A 14,959-nucleotide genomic window follows, 5' to 3' on the forward strand; every position below is an offset into this window, starting at 1 on the left:
ACAATTGGAAAAGGAAAATCAAACCTTTCTTCAACCACAAACCTTGGTCACCAACTGAAATGTCCTCAGTCTTTTGGCTTAGTTGAAAAGGTCCAAATCAATTGTCTCAGTGAGCACCTGTCTCCATTGGGAGAGTTCAAGAGGTCTCTGGGAACTGGATCACAGGGGTCTGATGACTACTCTGATATGGTTTGCTCCTGTGCTGTGTGGAGTCAGGAGGAGCCACCTAGCAAATAGATCAGTCTGGGAATATTGCCGCCTCCTTCCCCACCTTGCCCTTCTGTTGGACCCAGTCACTTATATCCCTGCAGATGGCTGACCCAGTTGCCTGTAGTGAACACATACTCTGCCACTGCCTGAATCGCAAGGAAATCACCAGGCCTCTGCACTCTGCTGCTATCTAGCAGGAGGAGGTGAGGTCTGACATTTTCAGGTGCTTGATGAAGGTCAGGATCTGTTCAATCAGGTCCAGCTCCACCCCTGATTGATGTAACTGACAGCACAGAACAGAACAGGACTGAACAGAACAACTTTGTGGTATTCTGACTGTGTTCCTTCTAAATTTGCCTGCAGAAGAGAAGCTTTTCTGAGTTGTAATGTCCTGTCTTTGCTGCTGGAGGTTTGTATTCGGTTACCTCTCTGAGCTGGCCCTACACTGGAAACTTCCCAGGTTTGTGAGTAGCTTCAAGCAAATTTTCTACTCACGGTTGGCCTCCTCTGTTTGCCTAGAGAGACAGGGGCTGTGACTTCAGATTATCCAGGAGTGAGTAGTTTTGCTGTTAAAAAAAGAAACAGCTGAGGTTCCACCTCTGGGGAAACTCTGCTCTGTTGTGGTTTTCTCCCAGCCCACCCTTCTCTCCTCACTCCCGCACCCCAGAGTCAGCACTGACCAGCCCCAGTTCAGGCACTGTCTATACCCCTTAAGAGATCACCCAAAAATCCAGACTCCTGGGGGATAGGCCTCCAGATCCCAGAGTAAGGACAGAGGGGCATGCTGGGAGCCCAGAGCTATAGGTAGCAAGCGCACACAGTTCCACACAGTTTTATGCCTGGCCGCACCACTGCCAGAAGACAGCCACCACTCCACATCCCAGGGAGCCGTGGCTCTGTAGTGGTTCCCTCCCAGCCAACTGTCCACTCCTCTATCTCATTCCCCAGAGTCAGCACAACTCAGGCACTGTCCACACCCCATGAGAGATCACCCAAGAATCCGGACTTCTGGGGGACAGGCCCCAAGGCCCCAGAGTGAGAGTGGAGGGGAGTGCTGGGATCTCAGCATTGCAAGCTGGGAAGATTCACAGTTTCACACAGTTATATGTCTGGCTGTATTGCTGCTTGAGGAGGGCTGCTGCACCATGCCTCAGGGAAGCGCTGCCCTGATGTGGCTCCCCCTTAGCCAACTGTCCTCTCCTCACCCCGTGCCCCAGAGTCAGTGCTGACCATCCACAGCTAGGGTAATGTACACACCCCTCGAGAAATCACCCAAGAAACTGAACTCCTGGAGGACAGGTCTTCAGACTTCATTGTGAGTGGAGGGGAGTGCTGAGAGTTCAGATATGCAGACAAAGAATATTTACATGTTTTATATAATTTTATCCCTGGCAGGAGAATGCCATGGCACCCTAGTAGAGGAGATAGGTACAGTTTTTAGAAGGTCTCTCCCATAGAGTGTAGGTGGAGGGCCTTTGTTTTCTGCCTGTTTTTTTGTTAGTGGAGCTCTTGATTCGGTCTCATGGGGGGAGGGGAATTCTGTCCTCTTGGAGATGGATCTTGTACCTTTTGTTTGCATCCTTGTGATCGCAGCTCACCTCAGTGGGATTCATGTGTGTTCTTCAAACTTCTCTTTTTGTGCAGCTCAAACCCACATGGTTACTTGCTACATTTTCATCCCTTCACTCTCCTTCTGGACAGGAGCCTCTGTGGAAAGCTGGCTTTATTCCACCAAGTTGTATTCACCCCTCTCTTTCATATTTACATGGATGAAGCTGGAAGATATTCTTTTTAGTAAAGTATCTCAAGAATGGAAGAAAAAATATCCAATGGACTCAGCCCTACTTTGAAACTAATTAATGGCTTTCACATGAAAGCTATAACCTAGTTATAACCTAAGAATAGGGGGATGGAGGAAAGGGAGGGAATGAAGTTGTGAGGTTGGCAGAGTGAGGGTGATTGGTGGGACTATACCTACTAAGTTTACATGCAAAACTTAGTAAATGCAGACTCTAAATGTCTTAACACAATAACTGTGAAAATGCCAGGAAGGCTATGTTTTTTTATGTTTTTTATCAGTGTGATAAACACAGCTATGATTTAATAATAAAAAAGAATAAAGAAACATTCTAAGTTATGATTCTGAAATTCACATTTCTACTTATTTGTAAGAATCGTTTTAAAAAACCTTGAGTTTTTACAATAAAAATCAAGACACTGGTACCAAATTTCTCACATTACTTATACATTAAATCTAATCCATAGTGAAATGAATTTTCACTATTTAATAAATTTCTCATTAATCTGCCAAGTTGCCAACTTTGATGGTGGCTTTAATGAAGTACAGTGTGAAATACAGTTTGCTCTTCCATTCACACCAGTTACCTATAACATTTAATTGTGGGCAGCAGTTTTTATACACTGATTAGTGTTCACCAGCAACATAATGTTAATATCTAATACATAAGGATCAAATCTCTAGAGCAGCACTGGTCAAATAGAACTATCTGTGGTGATGAAAATATTCTATATCTTGTGCTTTGCAATATAGTAGGTAGCCTCTAGCCACATAGTGGCTTTTGGGTACTTCAAATATTGCTAATGAGACTAAAGAACTAAACTTTACATTTTCTTTAATTCATTTAAAGAGTCCTGTGTGGCTAATGGACAGTACAACCTTTGAGTATCTACAAAAACAAAAAAAACACATACACCTTTTTTCACTTAATATCTAACTCACATTTATTAAAAATTAAAGATGACAGAAAAGAATAAAAACTGCTTCAGTAAACAAGTGTAATTATCTTCCTTAACTAATAAATGAAAGTATTTAATACCACAAAAGGACTTTTGAGAATGACAACTTCTGAAATAAAGCAGCTATTTTGTAAAGAAGAGACCAACCACAAACCTCCTTCTAGTGGCAAGAGATAAAGTTGATGCTGAAAAGCTGAATTGATTTTTTTACATAAAATTGCTCACAGGTATTTATTTTATAAAACTATAACTTACAAAGATTCTGAATCAGAGATTTTATAAAAGATGGTTCCTGAGTAACAGCTTCTCTGAAGCCAGGTGAAATGAGTTTAGCGAGAAAAAAATCTAGACATGTCTGGCCAGTGAGTATTGCCAAGAGGCTTCCCTTTGGTGACACAGGAAGCCAGTGAGAGACTTCTGAACTACACGAGAAGGACAGAAGTGGTGGAAAATCTGGCAAATGTTAGGTGCATTTGTTTGGTTGCATGCTGTCCTCATCTGTACCTATAGCAACAAAAAGATTTCAAGCAGGAAAAGCTTTACCTGTGGCCTGTTCAGGTTTTCTTGGACATGGGCACTGATTAAAATGCTTTGGGAGATTGTGGCCTGGTGTGTGCAGAAGACTTTGGGTGTTGTCGTCTCGGCCCCGGTCTGAGATACTAAGATGGAAGGGAGTTAATATCATTCAGCTGTGGGCTGCCGGCACAGCTGCCGTGGGAGAGTTGCCCCTCTGTGTTGCAGCGTGTTAATCAGCCAGAAAATCTTGGGCCAGCAATCCAGTGACTTTACTGCCCAAAAGAGGCTACTGAGACACTGGGGAAGTGAGGAGTTCAAAGTGTGGCAGATTAACAGCCTTGGTCGTCACGTGCATAGTGGGACTCTGGACTTGATGCCCTGGATAAGCAGACAGCCACACTGGGAAAGATCCTAGAGATAAGTGTTTTCCTTGGAAAACTTCTGCTTGGCCAAGATTCATAATTTGGATTGTCTTTTAAGTGGGCTGAGGACATAGTTGGAATTCCAAGCCTACAGGGTATGAGAGAATAGCAGAGGCCTCCAGTCTCCAACTTGTAAAGCTGTATCAACATTGCAATTGACATCTTATACCTCAGAAGATCACCTGTTGCCCAGACATTATTCAGAAAAATATATATACTATTTGGTTCTTCAATTTTGGGGTTTTAGGGGTTTTGAAGGGGTTTTCTTTTATTTCTTTGTTCAGTTTATTTCTTGATTTCAAATTATTTTCTTAATCTTTTTTCTTTTTTCACTATCCTTATTAAATATGATCTTTCATTTTTGCCTTCTTCAACAACAAGAATTTCCTTTTGTCACTGTTTCTGCCCCTATTATTTCTTTTTTTCCCTCCAAAGAACCCCATAAATGTTCTTGCTTGTTTGTTTTGGTTTGATTTACAGTATTTTTGGCTTTCCTTTCGATGTGGTGGAGATGGGATACTGTGTTTGATTTGGCTGGCAAAGAGCTGTTAACCTCGTGGTGGGGAGAGACAAGATGACGGACGTAAGCCAGCTTTCAACAGAGGCTCCCATCCAGAAGGAGAGTTAAGGGACAAAAATTTAGTAAGTATCCTGGTGGATTTGAGCTGCACCAAGAGAGAAGTTTGAAGAATGCACATCAACACCACAGAGGCAAGCTGTCATCACAAGGACACAAACAAAAGGTACAAAATCCATCACCAAGCAGACAGGAGTCCTGCTCCCCCAAGAGACCAGCTCAAGAGCCCCACAATTAAAAAAACGGGCAGAAATTAAAGGCCCTCCCACTACAGTCCATGGGAGAGACCTTTTAAAAACTGGACCTACCTCCCCTACTAGGGTGCCATGGCATTCTCCTGCCAGGCATAAAACTGTATAAAATTTTAAATATCCTTTGCCAACACTGAACCCCCAACACTCTCCTCCCACTCACACTGAGGTTTGGAGGTCTGTCCCCCAGGAATTCAGATCCTTGGGTGATTTCTTGTGGGGGGTGCACAGTGCCAGAGCTGCGACTGGTCAGCGCTGACTCTGAGACATGCGAGTGAGGAGAGGGCACTCAGCAGAGGGGGAGTCACGCCCTGGTGGCACTTCCCTGCGGGGTGGTGCAGAAGGCCTCCCCAGGAAACAATACACCCAGACATAAAACTGAGTAAAACTGTGGTTTCCCCATTTCCAGCACTGAGCTCCCAGCACTCCCCCCAACTCTCGCTCAGGGATCTGGGGGCCTGCCAGCCAGGAGTCCAGATTCTTGGGAGATCTCTTGAGGGGTGTGCACATAGCATGAACTGCAGCCACTCAGTGCTGACTCTGGGGCACGAGACAGAGGAGAAAAGCATCGTCTAGGTGCCCACCCCTGAGAGGCAGTTCCTGGAGGCAAATCAACAGCTGTTTTTTCTTAAACAGCAAAATGGCTCATTTCTGGATATTCTGAAGCCACACCCCCTTTCTCCCTGGGCAACCAGAGGAGGCCACCACTGAGCAAAGGACTTGCCTGATGCTGCTCACAAACTTGGGAAGCTTCCAGGGCAGGGCTCACTCAGAGAGGTAATCAGACACAAACCTCCAAAAGTAAACTAGTTTGAACTCAGAAAAACCTGTCTTCTACCGGCGATTTTAGCAGAAAAGAGACAGAATCCCGCAAAGTTGTCTGTTCTGTTAGCAACATCAGGGATGGGGCTAAGGCTGAGTGATCACATCCCCCCCCACCTACTGCATCAAGCACTCAAAGATGTCAGGCCTCATCTCCTCCTGCTAGATAGCGGCAGACTGCAGGGGCCTGGCAGACTTCCTTGCAATTCTGGCAAGTACAAACCCCTGGAGTATCTGTTCACTATAGGCAAATGGGTTAGCCATCTGCAGAGATACCAGTGACTGGGTCCAACAGAGGGGCAAAGTGGGGAAGGAGACATCAACCTTCCCAGACTGATCTATTGGCTAGGTGACTCCTCCTGACTCCACACAGCACTGGAGTAAGCCATATCAGAGTAGTTATGAGACCACTGTGATCCAGTTCCCAGAGACCTCTTGAACTCTCCCACCTGAGACAGGTGCCGATTGAGACAATCAGTTTCGACAATTTGAACTGAACTAATAGACTGAAGACTTTTCAGGCAGTGCCCTGGTTATGCGGTTGTAGTAAGGAATTATTTTCCTTTTTCAATTGGTGCCAGAGATGGGTGGGCCAGGTGAATTAATTGCTGGTTTTTCCACACAACTGAGACTTCAAACCATAGTAATGTTAAAATAGGAATGAACAGAAACCAGGTGAAAAGGAGACAGAACCACTTCGCCCCGCCACACAAGACAGGGCCTCAGTTTCTCAGGCAAAGACACTGTATGGGCCGTCGATAAAGCCCCAGGAGAAAAATCAAAGGGATTAAAATAACCATGGGGCGGAATCAGTGGAAACACTCTGGTAACATGAATAACCAGAATAGATCAACACTCCCCAAGAAAAGATATGGCAGATGTAATTGAAGATCCCATTAATAAACAACTGGCTGAGATGTCAGAAATCGAGTTCAGAATTTCGATTGCAGACAAGATTGATAAAATAGATTTAGGAATTCTAGGAGAAAGTCAAAAGTTGTCTCAAGAATTTAACGAATATAAAGACAAAACCACCAAAGACTTAGACACACTGAAGCAAGAATTTACACCCTTCAAAGATATGAAAAATACAGTAGAATCCGTCCGCAATAAAATGGAGCAAGCAGAAGAAAGGATTTATGACACTGAAGATAAAGTCTTTGAACACTCCCAATCTCTCAAAGAGGCAGAGAAATGGAGAGCAAAAATGGAACATTCACTTTGAGAACTCTGGGATAATTCAAAGAAAACTAATATATGAATAATTGGGATTTCTGAGAATGATGAAGTGGCCTCAATGGGCACAGAGGCCTTTCAGCATGAAATTATGAAAGAAAATTTTCCAGAAATGCCTAGAGAATCTGAAATTCAGATAGCAGACAGCTTCAGAATCCGAGCACGATTCAACCCCAATAAGTCATACCCCAGGTAGATTATAATTAGCTTCACTAAAGTTAATATGAAAGAGAAGATTCTCAAAGCAGCCTGGCGAAAGAAAACCATTATATACAAAGGAAAGAATATTAAAATAACTTCAGATCTCTCTGCTGAATTTCTCACACCAGAATAGGGTGGTAATCAACTTTTAACCTCCTAAAGCAAAATAACTTTCAACCCAGGATCTTGTATCCAGCTAAATTGAGTTTCATTTATGATGGAGAAATTAAATACTTCAATAACATTCATATGTTGAAAAAATTTGCCATATGTAAACCAGCTCTTCAGTATATTCTCAGACCTATCCTCCACAATGACCAACCAAATCCTATACCAGAAAAGTAAACTCACTCAGAAACTTCAGATCAAACTCCAACTTCCACACTGGCTAAAGGGCTAATAATGTCCATTAGACCTTTGAAAAACTAGATAACCAAAATTCCACCAGACTTATCAATACTCCCCATTAATGTGAACGGCTTAAACTGTCCTCTAAAGAGGCATAGGTTAGCTGACTGGATACAAAAACTTAGGCCAGATATTTGTTGCATACAAGAGTCACCGTGTTAACTTAAAAGACAAATACAGACTCAGCGTGAAAGGATGGTCATCCATGTTTCAGGCAAATGGTAATCAGAAAAAAGCAGGTGTTGTAATTTTATTTGCCGATACAGTAGGCTTTAAACCAACAAAAGGAAGGAAGGACAAAAATGGTCACTGCATATTTGTTAAGGTTAATACTCAATATGATGAGATCTCAATTATTAATATCTATGGACTCAACAAGAATGCACCTCAATTTATAAGAGAAACTGTAACAGACATGAGTAACTTGATTTCCTCCAGCTCCATAATCATCAGAGACTTCAACAGTCCTTTTGCAGTGTTGGATCGATCCTCCAGCAAGATGCTGAGAAAAGACTTCTTAGATTTAAACTTAACAATCCAATATTTAGATTTAGCAGACATCTACACAACATTTCATGCAAACAAAACTGAATACACATACTTCTCATCAGTCCACAAAACTTACTCCAAAATTGACCACATTTTAGGTCACCAGTCTAACCTCAGTAAATTTAAAGGAATAGAAATTATTCCTTGCATCTTCTCGGACCAAAATGGAATAAAACTTGAGCTCGGTAACAACAGGAATCTGCATACTCATACAAAAACATGGAAGTTAAATAACCTTATGCTGAATGATAGCTGGGTCAGAGATGAGATTAAGAAAGAAATCGCCAATTTTTTGGAACAAAACGACAATGAAGACACAAACTATCAGAACCTCTGGGACACCACAAAGGCCGTTCTAAGAGGCAAATTTATAGCACTGCAAGCCTTCCTCAAGAGAACGGAAAGAGAGGACGCTAAAAACTTAATGGGACATCTCAAGCAACTGGAAAAGGAAGAAAATTCCAACCCCAAACCCAGTAGAAGAAAAGAAATAACCAAAATTAGAGCAGAATTAAATGAAATTGAAAACAAAAGAATAATACAACAGATCAATAAATCAAAAAGCTGATTTTTCGAAAAGGTCAATAAAATAGATAAACCTCTGTCCAACCTAATCAGAAAAAAAGAGTAAAATCTCTAATATCATCAATCAGAAAAAACAAAGACGAAATAGCAATAGCCTCGTCAGAAATCCAAAACGCCTAAATGAATATTACAAAACTTTATTTTCAGAAATATGAAAATCTGAAGGATATTGACCCATACTTGGAAGCACGTCACCTTCCAAGACTTAGCCAGAATCAAGTGGAAATACTGAACAGACCCATATCAAGTTCAGAAATAGCTTCAACTACACAAAACCTTCCTAAAAAGAAAAGCCTGGAACAGATGGTTTCACGTCAGAATTCTACCAAACCTTTAAAGAGGAATTAGTACATATATTACTCAACTTATTCCAAAAGGTAGAAAAAGTAGAAAAAGAAGGAAGTCTACCCAACACGTTCTATGAAGCAAACCTCACCCTGATCCCCAAACCAGGAAAAGACCCAAAAAGAAGAGAAAATTATAGACCAATATCACTAATCAATATGATTAAAAACATTTAACAAGATTCTAACAAACAGAATCCAGCAACAAATTATACAACTGACCAAGTTGGTTTTATCCCAGGTTCTCAAGGCTGGTTCAATATACATAAATCTATAAACGTAATTCAGCACATAAACAAATAAAAAAACAAAGAAAACATGATTCTCTCAATTGATGCAGAAAAAGCTCTTGATAATATCCAGCATACCTTCATGATCAGAACACTCAAGAAAATTGGTCTAGAAGGGACATTTTTTTTTTTTTTCCGCTGGGGCTAGGTTTGAACCTGACACCTCCGGCATATGGAACCAGCGCCCTACTCCTTGAGCCACAGGCGCCACCATAGAAGGGACTTTTCTTAAACTGATAGAGGCCATCTACAGCAAACCCACAGCCAATATCATATTGAATGGAGTTAAACTGGAATCATTTCCACTCAGATCATGAACCAGACAAGGCTACCCATTGTCTCCATTACTTTTTAACATTGTAATGCAAGTTCTAGCCACCACAATTAGGGAAGGAAAGGTGAAGAAGGGTATCCATATAGGGTCAGAAGTGATCAAACTTTTTCTCTTCGCAGATGATATTATTATGTATATGGAAAACACTAGGGACTCTACTACAATAATCCTAGATGTGATCAAGGAATACAGTAGCATCTCAGGTGACAAAATCAACATCCATAAATGGGTAGCCTTTATATACACCAACAATAGTCAAGTTGAAAAAGCAGTTAAGGACTCTATCCCATTCACAATAGTGTCAAAGAAGATGACATATTTGGGAATTTACCTAACATAAGACGTGAAAGATCTCTATAAAGAGAACTATGAAACTCTAAGAAAAGCAATAGCTGAAAATGTTAACAAATTGAAAAACATACCATGCTCGTGGCTGGGAAGAATCAACATTATTAAAATCTCCATACTACCCAAAGCAATATATAATTTCAACGCACTCCCTTTTAAAGATCTACTGTCATATTTTAAAGATCTTGAAAAAACATTACTTCGTTTTATATGGAATCAGGAAAAACCTCGAATAGCCAAGACATTACTCAGAAATAAAAACAAAACAGGAGGAATCGCACTACCAGACCTCAGACTTTATTACAAATTGATAGTGATCAAAACAGCATGGTATTGGCACAAAAACAGAAGAAGATATCTGGAATAGAATAGAGATCCAAGAGATGAATCCAGGTACTTACTGTTCTATGATCTTTAACAAGCCAATTAAAAACATTCAGTGGGGAAAAGATTCCCTATTTAACAAATGGTGCTGGGTGAACTGGCTGGCAACCTGCAGAAGACTGAGATTGTACCAACACCTTTCACCATTAACTAAGATAGACTTTCATTGGATTAAAGATTTAAACTTTAACCATGAAACTGTAAAAATACTAGAGGAGAGTGCAGAGAAAACCCTTGAAGAAATAGGTCTGGGCGAGTATTTTATGAGGAGGAACCCCTGGGCAATTGAAGCAGCTTCAATAATACAATACTGGGAATTGATCAAACTAAAAAGCTTCTGCATAGCCAAGAATACAGTAAGTAAACAAGCAAACAACCTTCAGAATTGGAGAAGATATTTGCAGATTATATCTCTGACAAAGTTTTAATAACCAGAATCCACAGAGAACTCAAACGCATCAGCAAGAAAAAAAAACAAGGAATCCCATTGCAGGCTGGGCAGGGGACTTGAAGAGAAACTTCTCTGAAGAAGACAGGTGCACAGCCTTCAGACATATGAAAAAATGCTCATCATCTTTAATCATCAGAGAAACGTAAATCAAAACTGCTTTAAGATATCATTTAACTCCAGAGAGACTAGCCTATATCACAAAATCTCAAGACCAGAGATGTTGGCGTGAATGTGGAAAAAAGGGAACACTTCTGCACTGCTGGTGGGAATGCAAATTAATACATTTCTTTTGGAAAGATATATGGAGAACACTCAGAGATCTAAAAATAGATCTGCCATTCAATCCTGTAATTCCTCTGCTGGGCATATATCCAGAAGACCAAAAATCACAACATATCAAAGGTATTTGTACCCGAATGTTTATTGCAGCCCAATTCATATTTGCTAAGTCATGGAAAATGTCCAAGTGCCCATCGATCCATAAATGGATTAATAAATCGTGGTATATGTACACCATGGAATATTATGCAGTCTTAAAAAAGATGGAGACTTTATCTCTTTCATGTTTATATGGTTGGGGGTAGAACATATTATTCTTAGTAAAGTATCTCAAGAATGGAAGAAAAAGTACCAAATTTACTCAGCCTTGCTATGAAACTATTGTGGGGCTTTCACATGAAAGCTATAGCCCAGTTACCACCTAACAATAGGGAGAAGTGGGAAAGGGAGGGGAGGTAGGTGGGTGGTGAGTAGTGGGAGTGGGATTGGTGGGATTATACCTGTGGTGCATCTTACAGGGATATTTGAGAAACTACGTAAATGTAGAATGTAAATGTCTTGGCACAGTAACTGAGATAATGCCAGGAAGGCTATGTTAACCACTGTGATGAAAATGTGTCAAATGGTCTATGAATCAAGTGTATGATGCCTCATGATCATATTAATGTTCACAGCTATGATTTAATAAAAAACATAAATAAAATAAAAATAAAAAAAATTAAAAAAAGAGCTGTTAACCTCAAGGAAATCACCCAGTCCTCATCCCCAAAGGTTGGGGGTCTTCAATGTTGGTTCATAATACCCTAGTATACACCTGTATTACTCCTATTTTCTTTTTTCAGTGCCTTTCCAATTTTTGACAATTTTTCTTTTTACTCAACCTTTCTTCTTTGTTTCTTTCTGAAATCTTTTTTTCCCTTCTTGCTCTTCAATTTTCTAATTTTCTGATCCCCTACCAAAAGAACTCATAAAACTTTAGAGAGTAACAATTGAAAGAATAATTAAGGTAAGGAAACAGATACAAAAATGCTCTCATGAAGAAGAATCAGCAGAAAAATCCTGGGCACATGAATTACCAGTTGAGAGTAAACCCTTCTAGGGATTGTGAGGTAGGTACAGCAGAGGACTCCTTCTATAAAGAAATTTTAGAAATGACAGAAGTGGAATTTAAAATACAGATGATGAAAACAATAAAAGAAATTGCTCAGAATGTGAAAAACAATAAAAAAACAATGAAGGAAATGCTGAGGAAGTAGATAACCAAAAGGAAATACAAACACAGAAACAAATATGGGATGAAAGATACGAAGAATATCAAAATGATATACCGGAACTGAAGGAACTCAAGCAGTCATTTAGGGAACTTAAGCATGCAATAGAAAGTATCAACAACTGAATAGATTATTCAGAAGAAAGAATCTCAGAAGTAGATGATAAAGCTCTTAAGATAACTTAGGTATTAAAAGAGGCAGAAAAAAAGAGGGAGAAAGCCAAATGGTCACTGACAGAATAATGGGACTCTATGAAGTTTCCAAACATACGAGTTAAAGGTATCCCAAAAGGGATGAGGAATGCCCCAGATAAATGGAACCCATTCTAGAGAATATTATAAATAAAAATTTCCCTAATATCACCAAAGATTCAGACATATTTCTTTCAGAGGGATATCGGTCCCCTGGTCACCTCAATTTAAATAGAGCTTCCCCAAGGCATATTGTGGTGAATCAATCTAAAGTCAAGGCAAAAGTAAAGATTTTGCAAGCTGCCAGAAACAAGTGCCAACTGATTTACAGGGGTAAATCCATCAGGGTCCTTGCAGACTTCCCTAATGAAACTTTTTAGGCTAGAAGACAATGTACATCTGTCTTTAATCTACTGAAAAAAACAACTTCCAGGCCTGAATTTTATATCCTGCTAAGCTAAGATTTAAAATTGATGGAAAAATCAAATATTTCATTGATATGAAAATATTGAGAAAATTTGCCACAAGACCAGCCTTACTGGAAGTATTTCAACCTGTTCTACACACTGACCATCAGAATGGACCATCAGCAAATTAAACACCAAGAAATTAAAGGACAGAACCTAGTTTCAACAATGATGAAAAAGACAAAATTAAGCAATGGAATTTAACAAAATAAGATGAATAGAATGCTACCACACTTATAAATTATCTCAAGAAATGTGAATGGCTTGAATTTGTCACTGAAGAGGTATAAATTGGCTCATTGGATTAAAAAAAAAAACATGTATTTGCTGTTTTCAGGAAACATACCTCATGTCAAAAGACAAATTAAAACTCAGATTTATAGCTTAAAAGTCAATTTTTATGCAAACGGAATTCAGAAAAAAAGAGGGGTCACAATCTTATTTTCAGATACATGTGGATTTAAAGCAAATAAAGTCAAAAAAGACAATGATGGTCATTTCATATTAGTCAAGGGAAAAATAGAACAAGAAGACATTTCAATTCTAAATATTTCTGCACCGAATTTAAATGCTCCCAGATTTTTGAAACAGACTTTTCTTAGTTTTGGCAACATAATATCCTATAACAACATAGTAACAGGGGACTTTAATAACCCTCTATTAGAGCTGGACAGATCCTGCAAACATAAATTAAATTAAGATATTAGAGATTTAAATGAGACCCTAGAACAACTGTGCTTGGTAGACGTATATAGAACACTCCATCACAAAGATAAAGAATATACATTTTTCTCATTGTCCCATGGAACATTCCCCAAATTTGATCATATCCTAGGACATAAAACAAACCTCAACAAAATCAAAAGTATTGAAATTCTACCTTACATCTTTGATCAAAATGCACTAAAAGTGAAACACAACTGCAACAAAAAAGATATTTGAGTTAAAAAACCTTATGCTGAATGACAGTTGGGTGCAGGAAGAAATAAACAAGGAAAGAATTAACTTCCTTGAGTATAACAACAATGAAGACACAAGTTACAAAAACATATGGGATACAGCAAAAGCAGTCCTGAGAGGAAAATTTATTGCCTTAGAAGCCTACATTTGAAAAACATAAAGAGAACACATTAACAAACTCACAAGCCATCTGATGGAATTGAAAAAGGAAGAACAATCTAAGCTTAAACCCAGCAGAAGAAAAGAAATATACAAAATTAAACCAGAGATTAATGAAAGTGAAAACAAAAGAGTCATTCAGAAAATTAATGAAACAAAGAGTTGTTGCTTTTTTGTTTGTTTGTTTGTTTTCAACTGGAGAAGTATCTTTATTGGCTGGGCAGCCTACTTGAGAGACATGAAGTGGGAGGAGTGGGGGGCTGCAAATCCAGGATGGCCATGCTTCACAGGCTTGTAATTGATGGAAAAGTCCCCTAAGTAGTGACTGATCATATCATGCTTAATCTCCACCTGGTTGAAGGTCTTGCCATTGTAGACACCCACCATGCTGCCCACCATTTCAGGTAGGATGATCATGTCCTGCAGGTGTGTCTTCACCACCTCTGACTTCTCCATAGGTGGTGCCTCCTTCTTGGCCTTATGCAAGCACTTCAGCAGTGAGTGCTGCTTGCGGTGAAAGGCTCTGTTCAGCCACCACGACTGGCGGACACTAAAACTGCATCAGCTTCTCATAGGACATATTCAGCAACTGTTCAAGATCCACGCCATGGGAGGTGGACTTGCAGAAGGTCTGCTTCTTCTTTTGCTCCACCTCTGCCATCTTGTTGCTTTCCTGGAAAAGAAGAGTTGGTTTTTTGAAAAAAGAAATAAAATAGATAAAACTTTGTCTAGACTAACTAGATATAAAAAAGTAAAATCTTTAGTAACCTCAGTCAGAAATGGCAAATGGGAAATAACAACTGATGCCACAGAGATACAAGAGATTATCTCTGAATACTGCCATAAACTTTTTGCCCAAAAATTTGACAATGTGAAGGAAATGGATCAATATTTTGAATCACACCCTTTCTTTAGACTTACTCTAGATGAAATAGAGTTTCTGAACA

The 14,959-nt window shown here is 39.6% G+C and overlaps 1 pseudogene; it reads right to left on the minus strand.

Moving 5' to 3' along the window:
• Positions 1-14,237: 14,237 nt before the first annotated feature.
• Positions 14,238-14,673, minus strand: LOC128579185 (40S ribosomal protein S15-like; annotated as a pseudogene).
• Positions 14,674-14,959: the final 286 nt, after the last annotated feature.

This window comes from Nycticebus coucang, chromosome Y, assembly GCF_027406575.1.
Source record: "Nycticebus coucang isolate mNycCou1 chromosome Y, mNycCou1.pri, whole genome shotgun sequence".
In the NCBI taxonomy this organism is placed as follows: Eukaryota; Metazoa; Chordata; class Mammalia; order Primates; family Lorisidae; genus Nycticebus; species Nycticebus coucang.